Source organism: Ambystoma mexicanum, chromosome 5p (assembly GCF_040938575.1).
Source record: "Ambystoma mexicanum isolate Mex_15411 chromosome 5p, UKY_AmexF1_1, whole genome shotgun sequence".
NCBI classification, from domain to species: Eukaryota; Metazoa; Chordata; class Amphibia; order Caudata; family Ambystomatidae; genus Ambystoma; species Ambystoma mexicanum.
The window spans coordinates 84,869,918-84,888,535 of record NC_090930.1 but is presented as its reverse complement, the minus strand read 5'-3'; positions in this window follow the sequence as shown (position 1 = coordinate 84,888,535).

Here is an 18,618-nt window from a genome sequence, read left to right as displayed (position 1 = left end):
CAGGGGGTAGTTGATGGGGTAATGGTGACACGGGCATGCTTGGTTCCCACCCTGCCTTGCATGCTCCGGCCACACCGCTTGTCGCATGCCCATTTCTCCCGTCAACGTGGAGGGGTGTACACAGTTCAAATCTCCACAGGCCTGTGAAAAGGTGGAAAGGGTCCTTGGGAGGCGACATCAGCATCACGTGGCCTCCAGTGTGTGGCGTCGCACGCGCATTTCCGCTTCATCTCTTGGGCAACGAGAACGCTTCTTCTCGAGCCCCTGCTCCACTGTCCTGTGGCGCGTCATCAATCAACAATGGACCCCCCATGCATCTCCAAGGCAACGAGGATAACTTCTGCCTGCATGGATATTTGGAGACACTCCTGAGTTACAGTGTTACACCAGCTCACGCTCCCGTTCAGTGCACTGTAGTGGATCATTGAACACACAGGCATTTGATAAACTTGGCCTTCACATTCTAAGCGATTGAGTCATTGCACTTGCATGAATCCATGTCCCAGTGCAGTGCTTGAAAGGGGTGAACATAGGCAGTGGATACAGCCCATCTTCAGGGATATAAGTCATATCACAGACTCCAGAGTGGCCCATGAGGCAATGCAGTGCTTCAGGGTGGGGGGCATGTGGTTCGATTAAAGGCCCACTGCGGGCTGCCCCTCATGCTTCATTGGGATATCGGGCGGCTGGTGCATGTTCCCCCCCAGCCCTCGTCTTTCTCCCCCGGGGAGAGCCAATCACCAGATTGCATCACTCCCCACATGTTTGCAGATCTCAGGCATATAGGTGCAGACGTCCGACAGATGGCCGAACAGGGACGTATTGAGGTTGCACTAGTAAGGTCTCAATGCTCTCAGTGTGCCAGCATCATGCCCAGTCTGGATGAATTACTGGAAACCCCAGTGGTTCTATTCAACCTTTATGGAGATGGTCTGATCATTGCATAGTCTACTTCCCGCCGTGGGCAAGGATCTCCTGCCTGACCTACTTTTCTTGTAAATGATTATGAGGATTTTGTCTTAGATTTTGCTGATATTGGGAAAGTGGTTGGTAGTATTTCTTGAGTTTTATCTTCAGATACATTGGTCCGCAGTCCCGGAATGTCCTTTGGATAAAAGGCATTTGAATTTAATCTTGGCGTCAAAAGGCAAGCAGTGTAGATTGTTCAAAGCCGGGGTGGGATGATGTCGTCTTGTGACTGGGGACTAAGATCCACCCAGTTTCATTGATGATTTACAATAATTGTATTTGATGAATAAGGCATTTGGGGAGGCCCAGGCACAGACTAGTACAAGAATCTTGTGAATATGTCACTGATATGTGAGAGCAATTAAAAGAGGTGGCCCAGGTGCTAGTGGTGGTTCCCCCGGCTGCAACTCAGTGCTGGACATCAGAATTTTGGTTGTCTGATCTCGGCCCTCAGCCTTTGCCTGTGGAAGTTGTAAAAAAACCTTGATGTTAAGATCTTGGCTTCCCTGTCACTAGCGGCTCAAGCCAGCTCTGTTTGTAGTGCAGATTTGTTTAAACTGAAGAAATTGATAAAACGTTTTGCCCTATATTCCTTCTGATTTTCACGTGGCAGCTATTACTGCCACTACACACGGTAGTCTTGATTACTGCAACGCCATTTTCCTAGCTCAGCCTGCCTACTTATTAAACCTGGTGCAAGTGCTGCAAATGCCGCAGTCTGACTAGCTAAAGGTATTCCTTATGGAAGGCCTAGTTCTGCGGCCCGACGCAGCCTTTGTTGGCTTCCGGACAGAGCATGGATTCAGCTAAAATCTCTGTGTGTGATTCACCAAACATTTCAGGGAAGGGATTGTCTGGCACTGCAAGAGAAAATCATTTGGTATTTACCTAATCGCCGATTATGTTTGACTTCCCAAAGTTTGGTGAAAATTCCGTTTTACCGGCTAGAAAGATGTGGTGGTTGAGTTTTTTCAGTGGCTGGCCCATAACTATGCAACTCACTCCCCTTATTTCTATGCAAGATCTAGGACTTCAGTCTTTTTAAGGTACAGTTGAAAAGATATTTGTTTGCCTGGGTTTTCCGTTTTCCGTTTCTCAACTTTCTTTTTTATTTTAGTGGTTGATGTCTATGGTTAAGGTTTTGGCGCTTTATAAATGGTGTTTGATTGATCCATTGAAAAGATACTATCCCAATCTATCCCAATCTCTCCCAATCTCCCCCACAAACTCTCAAACTTCTCATTCGCTGTCGTTTCACCCAGCCCACATCCACCCTGAATGCAAACATCCCCTTCGTAATTGAAATCGGATCTTCAGATTAATTACTTACATTTCTTATTTTTTTGTTTTGTGATGACTGTCACATAAAATTTAAAGAACCTTAACCATTCTGCAATTGTCTTTGTGAGGAATTGCCATATGACAAGGGTGCAAAGCCCAGACTTTTTATATTTTTATTAACAAATTAAATGATTACGTTTATTTTGTCTCAAAAAAGGGTAATCTGGCAACCACACTTGTGCCCTACCGCAACAGTAACCTGATCGGTAGCACCTGCTCTACTCGTGGCACAGAACAGGTTCAAAAGTCACGAGATGCACACTTGACAGACGCAAAGACATCCAAGTCCCTGCCGCGCAGTGGCATCATTTAAGATATGCCTTCCTGTACCCAAAACAGTGATGATCGTGAATTGCCCATGCTGGTGGCATGGTAAACTCTAAATAAAAAGCTATACCTACGTTCAGGCATTGTGCATGTTGCTACTTATGAACATGACAGCCACATTCCAATTTATATCACACATGTGTCAGCTCCTGTGAGTCAGCTATGCTGAAGAAAGTGATGTGTATTCTGGTCATCTCGGTGTCGTCGAACGCGAGGGTCTCCTCTTTGTCTGCTTGTGAGGGCCGTTGACACCCTCTGCCTGGGACATCTGCACAGGAGGCCACTGTCCTGGGCATCAAGGGAGCACACCCAATCAAAAGGAGTAGCCTCACACCAGGGCGCTACATGGATAAAGGTGTTTTTTCTTAGTGAGAAGGCAACAGGGGCGGGATTATGATCGGCAAGAGTGCTTAGATCAAGGGAAGGAAGCTTCCACCATCTTGATTCTTTCTGTCCCTCTCTCTCTTTCCTGCCCCCCACACTTCCTCTGAAGCAAAGCACTTTGGGTGTGCCATCAGATGGGCAAAGTCCACCGCGTCCAAGAGCAGGGATTGGACCACTAAGGCAGGCTAGCTTTAGTCCAATCCCCAGAAGACATTTGCCTTTAAAAGAAGGGGGCTCCCACCCCTTCAGCACATTCGCTCAGTTCCTCTTGGATCCTTTAAGGATGCATTCTGCTCTGAAAATCTCACAGGACCTCCTTTGGGAGAGTTGCACTCTCCAAAGCCCTCATTCTGAGGTGAAGAAGGTATGATCAAAGGCAGAAGGAAGATCTGTTTACTACCCACTCCCAGGGCACATCGGGCGTGACCTCTGCTCTGGATCCCCACCTATCACTTTGCACCGGAATCTCCTGAGATGGGAGCTCAGACCCTGAATACAACCATTGTATGCTCAAGTCCCCCTCAGTGGGCCTTACAGCACCCAGACTGCCAGGCCAGCTGAATCTCCCTGCCCACCGCACCGAACGGGTCGCTCCGTGTTCACCACACCTAGATCAAGAGGGATGTTGTAGGCACTGGTTCATGTGCTCCTCCATCATATCAAACATTGTGTGCACCTTCGACCAGCTCGACACAGCATTGTTTCTAGCCAAAGGCCATCACCTGGTAGGATTTAGGTGATTGCTCAATGCCGGGACCCGAACGGAATCACTGGTGACTCACAAACCGACTCTAACCGGGGGTTATACTCATTGCTCGCCCAGCTAGCCCTTGATTTGCTGCCTCATTGATAGCACAAAGATGACACCCAGCATCCCCACTTTGACGACCGTCTCCCACTGACACGAACTGCTGGAGCATCACTCATCGTCCCCTACTGGTGGTCAACTGTGAAGCGTTCCTGAGACCGCCCCTACCTCCATCTATGAGGAGCTGCCGTTATGCCACACAGAGCACACACATTTTCCCCTCCTTGATGTCCGCTGGCTGCCGGGGCCTCCATGAACCTACGTGCCCAATCTAAGCCTGATCAGCTCTCATCTTCAATCAACTGCAGGTCTGACTGCGTCAGTCCACCAAAAACTGAATCCAGGTACTGTTGATGCTGAACTGCCCCCTCTGTCCACTTGGACCCTAGCGACTGGTACTGTCACTATCGCTCTGTTTTATACAAGACATCTTTTTTTATGGTAGTATCTTACCTACCACCCCTGGAACCGCAATCAAGGTGCTACTTCCTCTAATCTGCTGCATCTTGTCTGTTTTTCCTTTGTGGAGGGTTTTTGTGTAGTATTTTCTACTTGGTCTGCGTGCAGATGATGTGTTTAATGAAAGTGTTCATATTGTTATAGATCCTTGATTAGACATTCCCTTTATTTTGGAAACTGTTACTGGGTTTCTTCGGTCACTACTGGTTCACCATCACACCCCTCTTGAGAGTATAGCTTTCTCTTGGCCCACATTACCGCAAAAGGCAAATGAGGTATGTCTCTTACCTGTCTGTTTTACCTTCATGATTGCGTTGTGTTTTGTTATGTAGAAGTGTGAGGGCTAAGTGGGCAATGTTATACCTACTTGTCCTTTAACTCCTGCCGAGCAGAATCCAATTCGTCACAGTCCTTTTTAGTTGCCCACGTTTCGTACTTTACTTTCTGTTTGTATATGTGACATCATGCACAGTGGATGATGGTGGGTGATTTCTATTATTTTTTATTAGCAACTGTACAGTAATGGTTGCTTAACATTTTTGGGGGGCTTCATTGTTTTGCTGTGCATGAATAGCATCTCTTTGATCTCAGGAACAGGGCCTTGTTGGGGGCCTGGCCCCAAGGTTTAACAATGTCTAGGAACCTCCTCTCCCCTGGTGATTTGTCGGGCAAAGCCCTGTGCAGAGCACACACAGTTCCTTACAAGCGGCGTATAGCAGCGCTATAGAAACCAACACAATGTTCCACTTACAATCACAAGAGTTGATGGCTCTGTGCAAAGTGGAATTTCCGAGTACTTCTGTTTATCTATGGGTTTATAGGCTCAGAGGGGGCAGTTTTGACATCTTCTATGGGGACTTGCCCTTAAAACACCTTAGAGGTCAAGCTCATGGCACTCTTTTGCAGAGTGGAAGCAGGTTTGGGGTACTCTTATTAGTTCATTTGGGAGTTATTAGTCTCTTCTTTTATTGTTACTGTCTTTTTTTTTCGTCTTGAGGAACCCAGTTAAGGACTATTTGTGCCCCGTTGTGCTGGCGTCTGACCTCAGCGTCCTCCGGGCTGACTAAGCAGCTCTGTCTTTCGGCTGTAGTGCGGTTAGGTTGTTTTTATACCATTTTATGTTCCTCCGCAAGTCTATAGGTTTTACACACTCGGGTTACTGGTTTGGCAGCTGCTGAAATAACTGCGTTTGACAACTGATATATGTAGGGTGACTCAGTTCCCAATTTCTTTGTGAGTGTTTAAGGGGGAGAACAGGTTAGTTTTGGCATTTTAACGCCTTAACTGCCAGGTTACTATGCAATTCTATGCAAAAAGGACAAGCATACTCGTCCTTGGCACTTGGAGCAGACGAGAAACCAGCAGATGTGGCATGATGACCGAAGAGCAGGCAAAGATACCGGCTGATAGACAGAAAACTGATGCAGGAACAGATAACAGGGTGATGCACAAACAAACCAATGGAGAGACAGGCAGCTCAACAGATGAACAGATTGAAAAACAGAAAGTCAGACACACTAATACACAGGTAAGTGTGCAGGCAGGTGATTAGATGAACTGACAGGCACAGAGTGATACATGAACAGAGGAAGAGATCGACACATGAGTACAGAGACAAGGTGATGAACTCATAGATCAACAGGCAAGGCAATCAGACGAAAAGGTAAATGAACAAACCAAACTAAGAATAAGCAGAAAGATGAACAGAACAAAGAGATTGAGGACCAGATGGATGAACAGACAGATGATTAGATAGATAAACAGAGCAACAGAGAAGCAGGAACGGTACATCAACCAGACACACATGCACGCAAGCGAGCCTGTGAATTAAGACAGAGGAACAGAAAGACAAACACAAAGACAGAGACAACAGATGGAGGGCTAGTGAGACATAAAAGCAGAGTAGGAAAACAGAAAAAAACGACAAGCAGATAGAGGAACATGAAGGTGAGGGCTGAGTCCAATGAGCAAACAGAGAAACATGTAGAGAAACAGGAAAAAGATGTACAGATAAAAAGAAAGACAAAACATGGTACCTAGTGGTTGTTTCGAATGGCAAAGGGGAATCCGCGAGGGGACCAGGCAGCTAATAACGGACCCGTTATTAACGGGCCCGTTATTAGCTCCCTCCCCATTCCCATTGAACCCTATGGGGGCTCAAATGGGAATGGGGATGGGTCTTTCCCAATGAGGACTTACCGGGTCCTCCAAGGTTGGAATAGCCCGGTAAGTCCTCATTGGAGAAACTCGGTACTGGAACCCGGTATGGGGGCCGTCATGCCCTTATTAAGGGCATGGCTACCACCATACTCGTAATGAGGCCCACAGTGTAGCAGTTAGCTGAACAGACAACAAGGAGACAGGCTAACAGATGAACGGATAATTAGAAAGACACATTGACACAGACAGTAATACATTCTAAAATGAACAGATGATTGAGCAGAGGAATGGGCAGAAAGTTGCTCAGATGGACAGAATAAAGAACAGACAAAAGGGATGACCGGGTATATATGCAGAGAGAAAAGTAGACGGTCAAGAATCCAGAAAGGCAGGTAAAAAACAGATAGATGAGCATAAGGACAAATACATATACAGACAAAGGCTCAAAACACAACCAGATAGTCTTATAGACATATGTCAGCTAAACAAATGTATACATAAACATACAACAAACAGATATACATATAAACATATGTTAAGATGGATTTCTGAACTCTGACCTGGTGGGCAGAGGTTCAGAAGGCCAGCCTAGTTTCTTGGAACAGGGTAACCTTTAGACAAGCCAACCCAATCAAGGTAGCTATGGCAGGTGGTCAAGACTAAGGGGGTCATTCCGAGTTTGGAGGCAGCCATGGTGCTTTCAGCACCATGGCTGCCTCCAAACCCGAGTCCATTCTCACTGAATAGGGACCTACCGGGTCATTCCGACCTTGCAGGACCCGGTAAGTCTCCATTCAGTAAACCATACCCCATTCCCATTTGAGCCCCCATAGGGCTCAATGGGAATGGGGAAGGCGCTAATTACGGGCCCGCAAATAGCGGGCCTGTTATTAGCGCCCTGGTCCCTTAGCGGGACCCGCTAAGGACGTCTGGTCTGACCAGACGTTCTTTGCAGGGCCCGCTAAGGGACCTCGGAATTGGGCGGTAAGGGTTTACCGGCACCGGCATCCTTACCGGTGCCCGTTAACCCTTACCGCCCAACTCGGAATGAGGGCCTAAGTCTCAGGAGGGGTGAGGCGATGAAGAATAAGTTCCCACTATTCAGGGAGGTCCTCCACTGAAGGCAGAGGCAGTTCCAGAGTGCGGGATGGAGTCACTAGTTCGCACTGGCAGTGGAAAGGAGAGGGACCCTCAGGGGCCACTTGTGTGTAAAAAGGGGCCCTGGCACTAGGGGCCACTGGTTAGTGTTGGAGGTACTCACCGGTCCCAGGTGCTCTCGGACCCAAACTTCACCAGTTCAGTCCACTTTGCTTGCAAGTTTGAACGCGATAAACAGATGTCTCTGTGGCTTTCAGTTCCTGAGATACAGTGAGGATTCCCAAACGGGACAGTGGTGATTTCTCCAGTCCGGGTGGATGGATTGACCTGGTTTCACTGCAGCAGGCTTGAGGGGCAAGAGGGTCATAAATGCAGCGCACTTGCAAAGGTTGTTGCTGCGGCAGGGTCACACGGTAACCGCATATGCTCTGGTCCTGGCGCACTCGTCTTACTTCAGACCTGGGAAAGCCAAGTATACGAAATTTCGTGTGAGGGTGCAAAGGACAGAGAGCTAGCAGTATAGCAAGTTTCGAGGGCCTCCTCGAAACGGCGGTGGTGACAGAGCAAAGCAACTGGGTAAGCTGGTCTGTCCATTGGTTGGCCAAGGGACACTTCCGAGAAAGCTTACTTGCAGGTTTTGATGAAGGTGCCGAGAATAGTTGGTCCCACTATTCCAATGGGTCGAAGCATCTTCGCAGTCCTTCTAGGACGACCAGATGCAGAAGTGTCCCGCGGGACGACAGTGGGCTCAGGGTGCCAAACCTTCCAGCAGGTCACCAGCGGTTCCTCGACTTAGCTTTGTAGTTTCAGGAGTCTTGGATCCTATCTTTCGTTCAGTGAGAACTCCAGAGATAGACATGGTATGGGTGTTTTCAGCGTCCTCTTATCCAAAGTTTCCTTTATGCCAAAACGGGAAATCTGCTCACAAACACACATTCCATACGTGGACCAATCATGAACCACAGTGGTCCCAGTCATTCACAGCACTCCAGACTCTCTGGCACACAGGATGTGTATTGGGGACAGGCACCCCAGCCACATCCTGGAGGCACACACACAAGGCAGGCAGAAGCCCGCGAAAGCTTGGTGTTTCGCTGGAAACTGAATGTCCAAATAAGGACTGTCCCGAGTCGACTCGACCTGGGGAAGGTGAAGGGGCAAGATGGCCAAAGGACAAGACAAAGAACCTTGTGGCATGGCCATTTTGGAGCCAGGCCACCTATTTGTGCCAAACGCGGTTTAACACAGTTAACAAGGCAGGAAAGGGTACAAAATAATGAGAAAAGATAGCTGCTACCAGCCCCGTCCATGACACATCTGCACATCTAACAAAAAGTCCATTGAGAGTATCTAGGGCCTTTGGAAAAAGACTACAGACCCAAGTACACTGTACTGGAAGGTACATTGTGTACTTGTTACATGTTGCAGAAAAATTGCAACATGGGGAAAGGACTAAGAGAAACATAGTTTCTCAGTACAGACTGTCTTAAGGGGATGTCAGTTTCCCCATTAAAAGTGAGCGAAAGCCCAGAGGAGTGCAGCTGAAGGCTGTGCTTCTCTGGCCAAGTAAGTCTATGGTCACAGCAGAAAAAAAGTTTGGGGGTGTACACATGGAGGGACAATTACATACAATTATGAAATCTTTCCTAACAACAAACAACAGAATCAGAGAAACAGACAGAAATCCAACACAGACACATTTGACAATACAGGTGAACAGAGAGATGATCAGATAGACAAACAGGGCAATCAACAGATTACTATTTCAGCAGTTTGCAGACCCATGCTATATTGCTGAATGTCACTGACCTGAAGATGAGTGTCCCGTCATAGCTACTTCATGGTGTTGTGTTCAATGTGTCTTATTAGCTGAAATGGCCTTTCCTGCCAACATTACAGGTAGATGTTTTTTTTTATTGGTTTTATTTTTACATCCACCATAATTGATGGTGTGCTGTAAACAAGCCATAATGCCAAGAATGCCAACTTGTACTACACGGATGATCCCCAATTGGGGTGTAATGTGCAGATGTTTAGTTGTTGTGCCCTTGAGAGCTGTCCGTTTTGTGTGGCTAGAACTATTTATAACATACCATTCCTCTATAAAATAATAGGGAAATGTTCTGTGTGAGGCAAAAGAAACAATCACGACAGCTCATTTGATTACCCATGATGCACTGTTTTGTGGTCCTGCTCTGGGGATGAACTTCCATTAGTGCCCGGAACGGGCGAACCCGCAAATCAGGTGGCTAGAAACACGGACTGAAACCTACAATCTCAGCCCACTTTCGAAGCCTAACGGCTAGTTCACATGGCCACCATCTTCCCCCTATCATCCATCCCCCTTTTGAAAACATATTTTGCACCATTCCCAACCACCCTCCTGAACCCCACTTACTTGTGTGCTGCGCAGGCTGCTGCCGCATCAGCTTCCCAGCTTCTCCAGCTGCTATGGAAATGGAAAAGGGGTTCCCATTCTATGGCCTTCATCTTAGCACAGTATTTTCAGTCATTGAATGGGACGCGCGAGGCGTCCTGTTCAATGCATGAAAATACATTTTTTAGCACCCCGGGTTACTGCTTCGGGACCCAGGGTGCTAATGCCATTAAGCCCCCATTCCAAGGTCTGGAACGGGGGGTAATGGTATGGCAGCCCAAGTTTACGGACAAGAGGGGGGACTTTTTGAAACCCACTATAATAGTGATGGTGTAGAGTAAACAAATAGACCGATGATTAGATTGATGACAAAGCGGCTGACAGAAAGACAGAACAGTTTACGAAACAGGTCAAATGTTAGAAGAAATAGGGGCAGGCAGGTGCACACAGTAATGAACCAACAGATGATCAGGTAAATGAACAGGCAAAGACCAGAACAGTAAGTAGCCAAACATAAGGCCAGTCAAAAGAACAGTCAGAAAAGCACGCAGAAAAAAACGCAGATGTCACAATAGAAATGTAGAAATAACAGACAGACAGATGAACAGAGAAACTGACAGAAATATTAAAAGATAGCCAGAAACAGAGATCAAACGGTATAAAGATAAAGAGAGGAATAGACAAGGTGATAATCTGCAATATAACGGGATGGATCGTGCATATTGCGACACCTGCGACTGTGGAGGCTTTTTGTTGCTAAATCTGGTAAGAGAACAGGGAGGTTTGGAATTACTAAAGAGAATAGGGTGTAGCCAGATGTGAAACCTATCGTGCTCATGTGTGGAGACTGGACACATCACACCCACTCTATGTTTGATAGAAACATTTGAAGTGCATTGGACTAGGGCTCGTGGTGTCTGTGTCACCATAATGTAACTACATATGTTCTGACCTGATAAGTTGCTGAATAATAAGTTCTGCCCTGCAGCATGGATCGTTAGGGTCTGTGCGCTTAGTTGTTTATGGTGCGTGGGTTGGTGCATTAGGTGGGGAATTTCCTGGGTGTTTGATCAGCGCTGAGGAACTGTTAAAATGTCAAGTGGCTGGGCCACTGATGTGCTGAATTGACTTCTGCACTGCAGGAGAACAAGGATGAGTAGAGACTAAGACGACCCACTCAGCCCTCACACCTCTAGAAACCAAGAGCCAACACAATCACAAAGGTAAAATAGGCACAGTCAATAGATACCTCCTTCGTTTTTAGTGGTAATGTCGGCCAAAGGAAGGCTATACTCTTAAAATGGGTGTGAATGTGGTTCAGTAGCAACCCAAACAGCAAAGTATAACAGTCCAAAATAAAGGAATGTCCAATCAAGGTTCTATAAGAATGTATATTCTTTATAACTAAACACACCATCTAAAATAATAACTAACTAGTAAAACAGGACACAAAACCCACCCTCTGAGGAAAGAACACAGAATAAGCAAAGATAGTAGATGCAGAAGTAGGTGGAATAAGGGGTGAAATGCATGTAAAAGCAACAATGTTAATGATCTTAAAAAAGGAAATGTACTTGTAAGCATGAAGGGTTCAAAGTGACCTAATCACATCTATGGTCCAAATATGAACCAATGGGGCAGTTAGCAGTCAATAGTGCCTTCTTTGCACTTCTTGGTGGTTTGGCAGCACCGAACGAGACTTTTTGGCACTGAGGGAAGATCGGGAGAGAACAATAGGCAGCAACAGAGGTTTCTGCTGGTTCAATTGTGCTGAAAGGTTCATGAAACACTAGGAACCCATCTGTCTTCTATCTCAGGGTGCTGTGCATCCCAATCTAGGGGCTCATGGATAAGATGTGTCCTTTTCTTATGCTCAAAAACACGCTGGAGGCTGGCGCACAACTGCAGGGGTCCTCCAACATGATGAGGTCCTGAATGCCACTGTGGCTGCTGTGGCTGGCAGAGAGGAGGTCTTGCTCCAACAGCAGGTCACTTCATAGGTTGATGTGAATCCTACTGCAAGGACTCAGGGACAAGATGGGGCGTGTTCTTGGGCTCCCGGACATGGGGGATGCTGGCACACAACTGCAGCTGTCCTCTTCCAAGGTGAGGTCCTGGGTGCCACTGTGGCTTGCAGAGAGGAAAGTCCTGTTCCAGCAGCAAGTCATCCCAAATGGTCGCGGGGATGGTTAGGGGACAAAGCTGGTCTCTGCCTGCACCTGCTTACATCTCACAATGTGTCGACTTTAGAGAGGACTTCTTTCTAAAGAGGGTTCAATCAAATCTTCAGGAAGGTTCCAGATGATAGCAGATGATTCAAGTAAGTGATAGGAGACCCTTAATTTTATATTCAAATGTCCCCAGGTGATTGGACTAGATCTAGCCTGCTCTAGGGGTCCAATCCATGCTCTTGTAATGTGCAGACGTTGATCTTATGATGTCAGACTGAAAGTGCTTTGATCTAGAGGGTGTGGAGTGGACAGGAAAGAGAAAGAGAGCCAGAGAGAATCAAGATGGCAGAGCCCTCCAAAAACTGTGCAGACAGACTCCTCTCTGGCTCACCCTAACTATGCCCCCTCCCCTCTCAACCGAATCAAAGGCCTTTAGAAATGCAGCCATCCTGGTGAGAGGCCTGGCTTTCTTTGAATGGGTGTTCCTCTTGGTTTCTGTTCCCAGGCCAACATACTGTGGAGTGGCTGTCCTGGGGAACATGGTGTTACCTGCCCTTACAATGGTACAAAGAGATGCAATCACCCAGGGCTGCAGTCCTGCCAGTGGACAGGGGTGGGCTTTGTCAAGGAGGAATACACATAGTCCTTTCACAGAGTTGTCACATGTGCAAAATGAATTTAATGTGGCTGAGATGACTCTGAAAGTTGCTAGTCACCACACCATAACTCAGGCTTGTTTTTGCAGTTGTATGTGCCAGCAGGACAACATCTTCAGGGCTATGTCGTTTGTGGAACAGGGTTGCATATTTTAAATTCAGCCCCTGCACCGCAGAGATTTGGGTGTCACTGCAGCTGTCACAAGGGCACCTCTGGCCTCCGAACCTGCTCTGTGCCCCTAGTAGAGCAGGTGCTGGGAATTAGGATACTGATGCAGCAAGTCACAATCAAACACTATGCCTGTGGCATGGAGCTTATGAATGGGGAATCTGATTGGCAGATTTCTCTTTAAGAGATGGATTTACCTGCATCATTCTATTATTTAATAAAAATCAAAACAAGCCAGGGCTTTCACATAATTCCAAGATGGTAACTAATTCCAACTGAAGCATGTGTTTGACTGGCCCATGTGTGGGAATATGGAGGATAGACAGGCCAAAGGGGAAGTTTATTACGAGAGTCTAGCCTAGTACCAGGGGGTCTCTCTCTCTTTCTGACTATCCTCGCTCCCTCACCCTCACCCATACATTGCACATAGTAGAAGTAGGAAAGGGGAGAAAAACTGCACAGACATGACCCTCATTTCTGTAAGTGCACAGCTGAGTGTTTTAGGACACAAGAACCTTTAAATTGGAGGCACGGAGGCCCCCTGGTTACGTCAACACTGTCCCAAATATCTCCTTTTTTTACTTAGCAATGTGCAGGCTAGGATTACTCCCAGCACTCACCCTACCTAGCCCGGTTGCTGGACACAGTGTGTCTTCTAGATAATTTGAATATTTAATGACCATTCAAAAAAGACCTGCATTCATGAGGCATTCATCAGGCGGATAGAACTGGGGCAAAAATCCCTGGTCATTTGATCAATAACCCTGCCCCGTCAAGCAGGTGGCAGTTGCTGTTGGGCAGAATCAGTTATTGAATGTTCTATGTGTGCGAGTAGAAGGGCAACAGAGGGAAAGGGAGTTGGCAGGATTCAGGCCTCCGACTGGTATTAAAGACATTGCGAGAACATCACCACATAGGCACAGACTGAAAGAACCTCAGCCTACTTCTCTGGAGCCCCTAGTCCCTTCTGGTTCTGAGAAAGTTCTCGGGTGGTCATAAGCTCATGGACTGCCCTTCAAGATGTCAGAAGAGCCCCTGCCCCAGAGAGAGTGTGGCAGTAACCGGGGACTGAAGGGACAAAACGAAGGAGACGGGCTCATGTAGTGACCACGTAGAAGGGCCTAGTGCTGGGAGTGTGGCCAGTGTTATGAGAAACAGCCAATCTGTCCGGTAAGGGTTGAATGGAGATCTTCACTGCAGTGAGGAAGTCAGGAGAATGACACACGTGTATGGAAAGGGTAGTAGGCATTAAGTGAAGAGTCAAGTGGGGCTGGGGGAGGAGCAATCTGAGCAGGAAAGCAGAGAGGGTGAGTAAAGGAGAGCTTTAGATGCAATAGAATTGTGAGGTTCTACCACATGCGCGATGAACGCAGCACTATGACAAGTGGAGTGAGAGGTTGTGACATGGAGACTCGTGTCCTGTGACTGTAGGAAGCAGGGGGACCTCTGACTGCAAGCAGAAGGACCATGGGAGCTCTCACACTGTCATTTGATTATGAGTGGGAACTCATGGACTAGTGGTAGAGGGAGGCTGGGGCCTCATGGACAACATAATGTAATCTAAGTCCTTCTTGTATTGAGCACCGTCTGTTATCAGTGCAGTCTCTTGGTGAAGGGCAATAGGACAGGGCTGGAGTCAGCAGGAAGAGGAGGGCGGGAAAAGCTATGTAGCCCAATGGGTTGAAGGGCTTAGATCGGTTAGACCTGTTCTCTGTGTGCTGGAAAGAGTCAAAGTGAGTTGGGCTGGGGCATATGGGATTTGTGTTGCCTGAGGGGAACAACCAGTTTTGTAAGCTCAGTGGCAAAGTAAGGGGTTCTGCTCTGCATGCATGTATAACCTGCATTTTTGGTTGTGGAAGCTGTTATGGTGGGCTGTTAGATAAGGTAAAAGGGAATCCTGTATGTTTCATAGGAGAAGGGGAGTGTACAGGGGAGACCCCCGGCTGGCACATAGAGCCGGGGTTTTGCTCCGGAGTACTTTAAGATGAGATAGCTGCACCTTTGAGATGTATGGGGTTGCAGGTTTATTACTCCAAGGACAACTCAATGGTTTGGCAAAGGGAGTCTGTTTAATGACAAGTACAAAGAACAGGGAGTCATGGAAATCAACAGTGATGCGAAAGTCTGTCTCGCCTCAACTCCCTCGAACTTCATACAAACAGTAACATTTATACTCAAAACTCGTCATAATTGTTAATATGCATTTCTATTGGTTAGGAAAAGGTAACTTTAATATAGGTACTATATCTGTATATGGTAACGGAGTGAGAGGATTGTATAAACACTATCAGGGCGGCGTCTAGGCCCTTCCTTCAAACATTAATATTGTAGACGTCACTAAGAATACAAAGTCCCATTGGTTCTACTATCTATAGGACCCTAGATTATTTGGTCCATTGTGATTGGGTTGGCGTCAACCCCATGCATAAATTTCCACTTTACTTAGCAGCACGCAGAATGGCCAGCCAGGGGCAGGGTGCCCCGCGATTCACCCGGCCTTCCTTCAATCCATCATTACTTAGTGGCTATGGGTCAATTAGTTAGCTGTGGTTGGCCTCGAAACTGCATCTGCTTGTCAGGAAAAGTTATGATATCTCTGTCTGGGTGGCTGCCAAGCGTAGGTGTGAACCTGTGCTCCTTCTCGCTCGGGTGGGAACGTGCTTGCCACCTGCCTACGCCTCCTTTTCTCGACATTCCAAAGACAGGCATCTTCTCTTCTTAAGTTTCAGTTATGCGAAGCTACTGTTCGTTCCTTCTATTGGCTTGACCTTGGCTCTTCCTGGCACAAGTTGCATCTGCTGAGTTTAGATTCAGCCATCTTTTCTCATTTCAGGTAGAATACGAATCTTGTCCCGTTTGGCCTCTAGTAACCTGAGTTGATTCTGCTTTTATGTAAAGTAGACTTGCACTTATAATACTGTGCTTTGTTTTGAGGTAGATTATGTATAATGGCGCTTGCCGCTCTATTCTTCTACTTAGCATAGCAAGCCACACTGTTTTCTTTGCTTACTTGCGGTTTCAAGCATATGTACACGCGTTTGCTGGTTGAATGACTTCATCCTGCTTTACAGCTAAAGCTTCTTTATATTTCAGCATCGTTTTCTCCTTCTAGGTTCACGATATACTTATTCATGGCATTTCGTCTCTTGTGTCATCCTTGGGTCGTCATATCTTCTATCTGCGAGTCCGTCCGGGCCTTCGTGACGTCACCATTCGTCTTCCATTAAGGCCTTTTTGGTTTCTTCCAGGACGCTGCTTAGGCAATCTTCCTTTCGTCTTATTTTCTGGTAGGGTTTTCTCAATGGATACCTTACTGTCCATGGTTTCCTGGGTATTGGTACTTCAACATGTGTGGTTCTTCTGATAGAGCCCTACTGCGGTTCTCTCTTGCTTTATTTGTTCATCATACGTCACATATTTTGGTGTGAACGTTCCTGGTACTTCAAAATGGTACTTCAAAATGGGCGATGGGAGTGTAGGCTTTATTTGGGACCTCCTCTACGGGGTGTTAAAATTTTTATTATTATTATTATTATTATTATTATTATTATTATTATTATTATTATTATTATTATTATATTTATTGAACACAGACCTAGCTCAGAGAAGTAACAGAGTAACAGAGTGCTTTACAGAGTTATACAACAATATAGTTGCACAATGGACCTATTTTCAGAGGTAACAACTGAACAGATGTACAACGAGTGGAGGTAGGATACCAAGGGGCACAGAGGAGGTGTACAGCCACCACGGGTGGCTGGGAGGAGAGGGACAGATGGCGTTTAGCGAGTCAGGTTGTGTGGGCAGTGACGTGATGGCCTTGAGGGCCTTGGTGTTGAGGGGAAGAGACTCCCTGAAGAGGTGGGGCTTGAGTTCTTTTCTGAATTGTAGGAGCGTGGGTGCGACTCTGATTATGAAGAGAAAGAGGTGTCATAGTCTTGGGGCGAAGGTAGAACAGGCATGTTTTCTGGTCCTTTCCTTTTTGCAGCTGCGGATTTCAAGTCTGCGCGTGCCCTGGGCTCTGGTGGTGCGCTGTCCTCCAGAGGTACAGAGATTCTCTGAGCGGCCAGGCCACTACTGTGTTTGTTTTACTCTCCAGTATTTGTTTTTGTGTTTTACACTGCACACATCACCGCTGTAGTGGTCTTAAATCGGCATTCCTTTATCTGTGTCACTGTGAATTGCGACCCCCATCAAGGTGCCACCCAGATCGTTTGTCTGTGGTGTGAAAATAAAATGGGGCTGTGGAGAGCGAGAAAGGAAACAAGTGGGAAAACTAAGGGTGACAAAAACATGCACACTTAACTGATAATATGTAGGGAAAGAAAACATAAAGATGAGTGATAGCGATTGTTGGGATTAATATATAGTTTCCAGTGTTTTGAGCAGATATGAAATGGTATAGCCTTCTGGCAGAGGTGTCAGCGCCAGCCAATTAGCTTTGTAAAGAACAAGTGCTGGGGGGACACAAAATAAGAGTTTGACCCAAATGATCTTCCCCACCCTGAGCAATACCAGATTGGCCCGGCCGGAGAAGGGAGAATGATTTTGCACTTGTACTTTGTAAATTGCTAAATAAACCACTGGATTACGATAATTACATTAAAGGTAAGGTTCTGAATTAATGCAGGGAGACATTGACATTAACGCCAACCCTCTTTGAGGTCCAGTGTCGCCGACAAGGTGCCTTAGCACAAGGCTTGAGGTCTCCATCCATCCACTGCTTCGGTGCATGCAAGCCAAGTCTAAAGGGGCAGTAGAACACACACTCTTACACGTGCTGTCAAGCCCCACAGCGTCCACAGTCACGTTCTTAGGAAGGAATGTTCAGAAGAACTACAGGCACTCTTAAATGAGGGTAGCTCTTTGTGCCTTTTCTGGGAGCAAGTCCACAGACCTCCCTAGAAGTTCCCAAGGCCTGCTAGGAGCTTTATCGTGATGATAGTCATGGTGTGGGAGGTTCCAGTGCTCTTGGACTGAGTCTGGGCTCTTCTGGGATTTACTCTGCATAGTCCAGTGCATAATTCAAAATAGCTCGATGAACGATGAGTGCGTTGGTGAGCGGAAGTGTGGCTATGTCATCCTTCTACAGCACAACACTGCAGCGACAGTGGATTATGATGTCCATATGACTAAACTCCAAATGTTTGGTGGTGGCACCTGCACTGCAGCAGGTGGCTGGCATGATGGATCATAGGGCAGGGTCCATCATACCCAGTTCCTGCATAGATCCTACTGTACTAGTGTTGTGTGACTATCACAGCGGTGACAGCGGTGACAGCGGCACTGTGGTCCATTTGACTCCACTACACTAGTATGGTGGTGACAACTACACTGCTGCAGGTGCCATACATGATGGATCATAGGACAAGGTTCACCATATTCAGTTCCTGTATAGATCCTACTGTACGAGTGCTGTGGTGACTATCACGGTGGTGAATGCGACACTGCAGCAAGAGTGCGACAATATGGTCCATTTGACTTCACAAACACTAGTATGTTGGTGATAACTGAACTGTAGCAGGTGCTGGGCATGATGGATCCTGGGACTAGTGTTGTTGTGACTATCACAGCAGTGACTGCGGCACTGCTGCAAGAATGTGACATGATGGTCCATATAACTCCACTACACTAGTATGGTGGTGACAACTGCACTGCATCAGGTGCTGGGCATGATGGATCTTGGGCCAGGGTCCAGG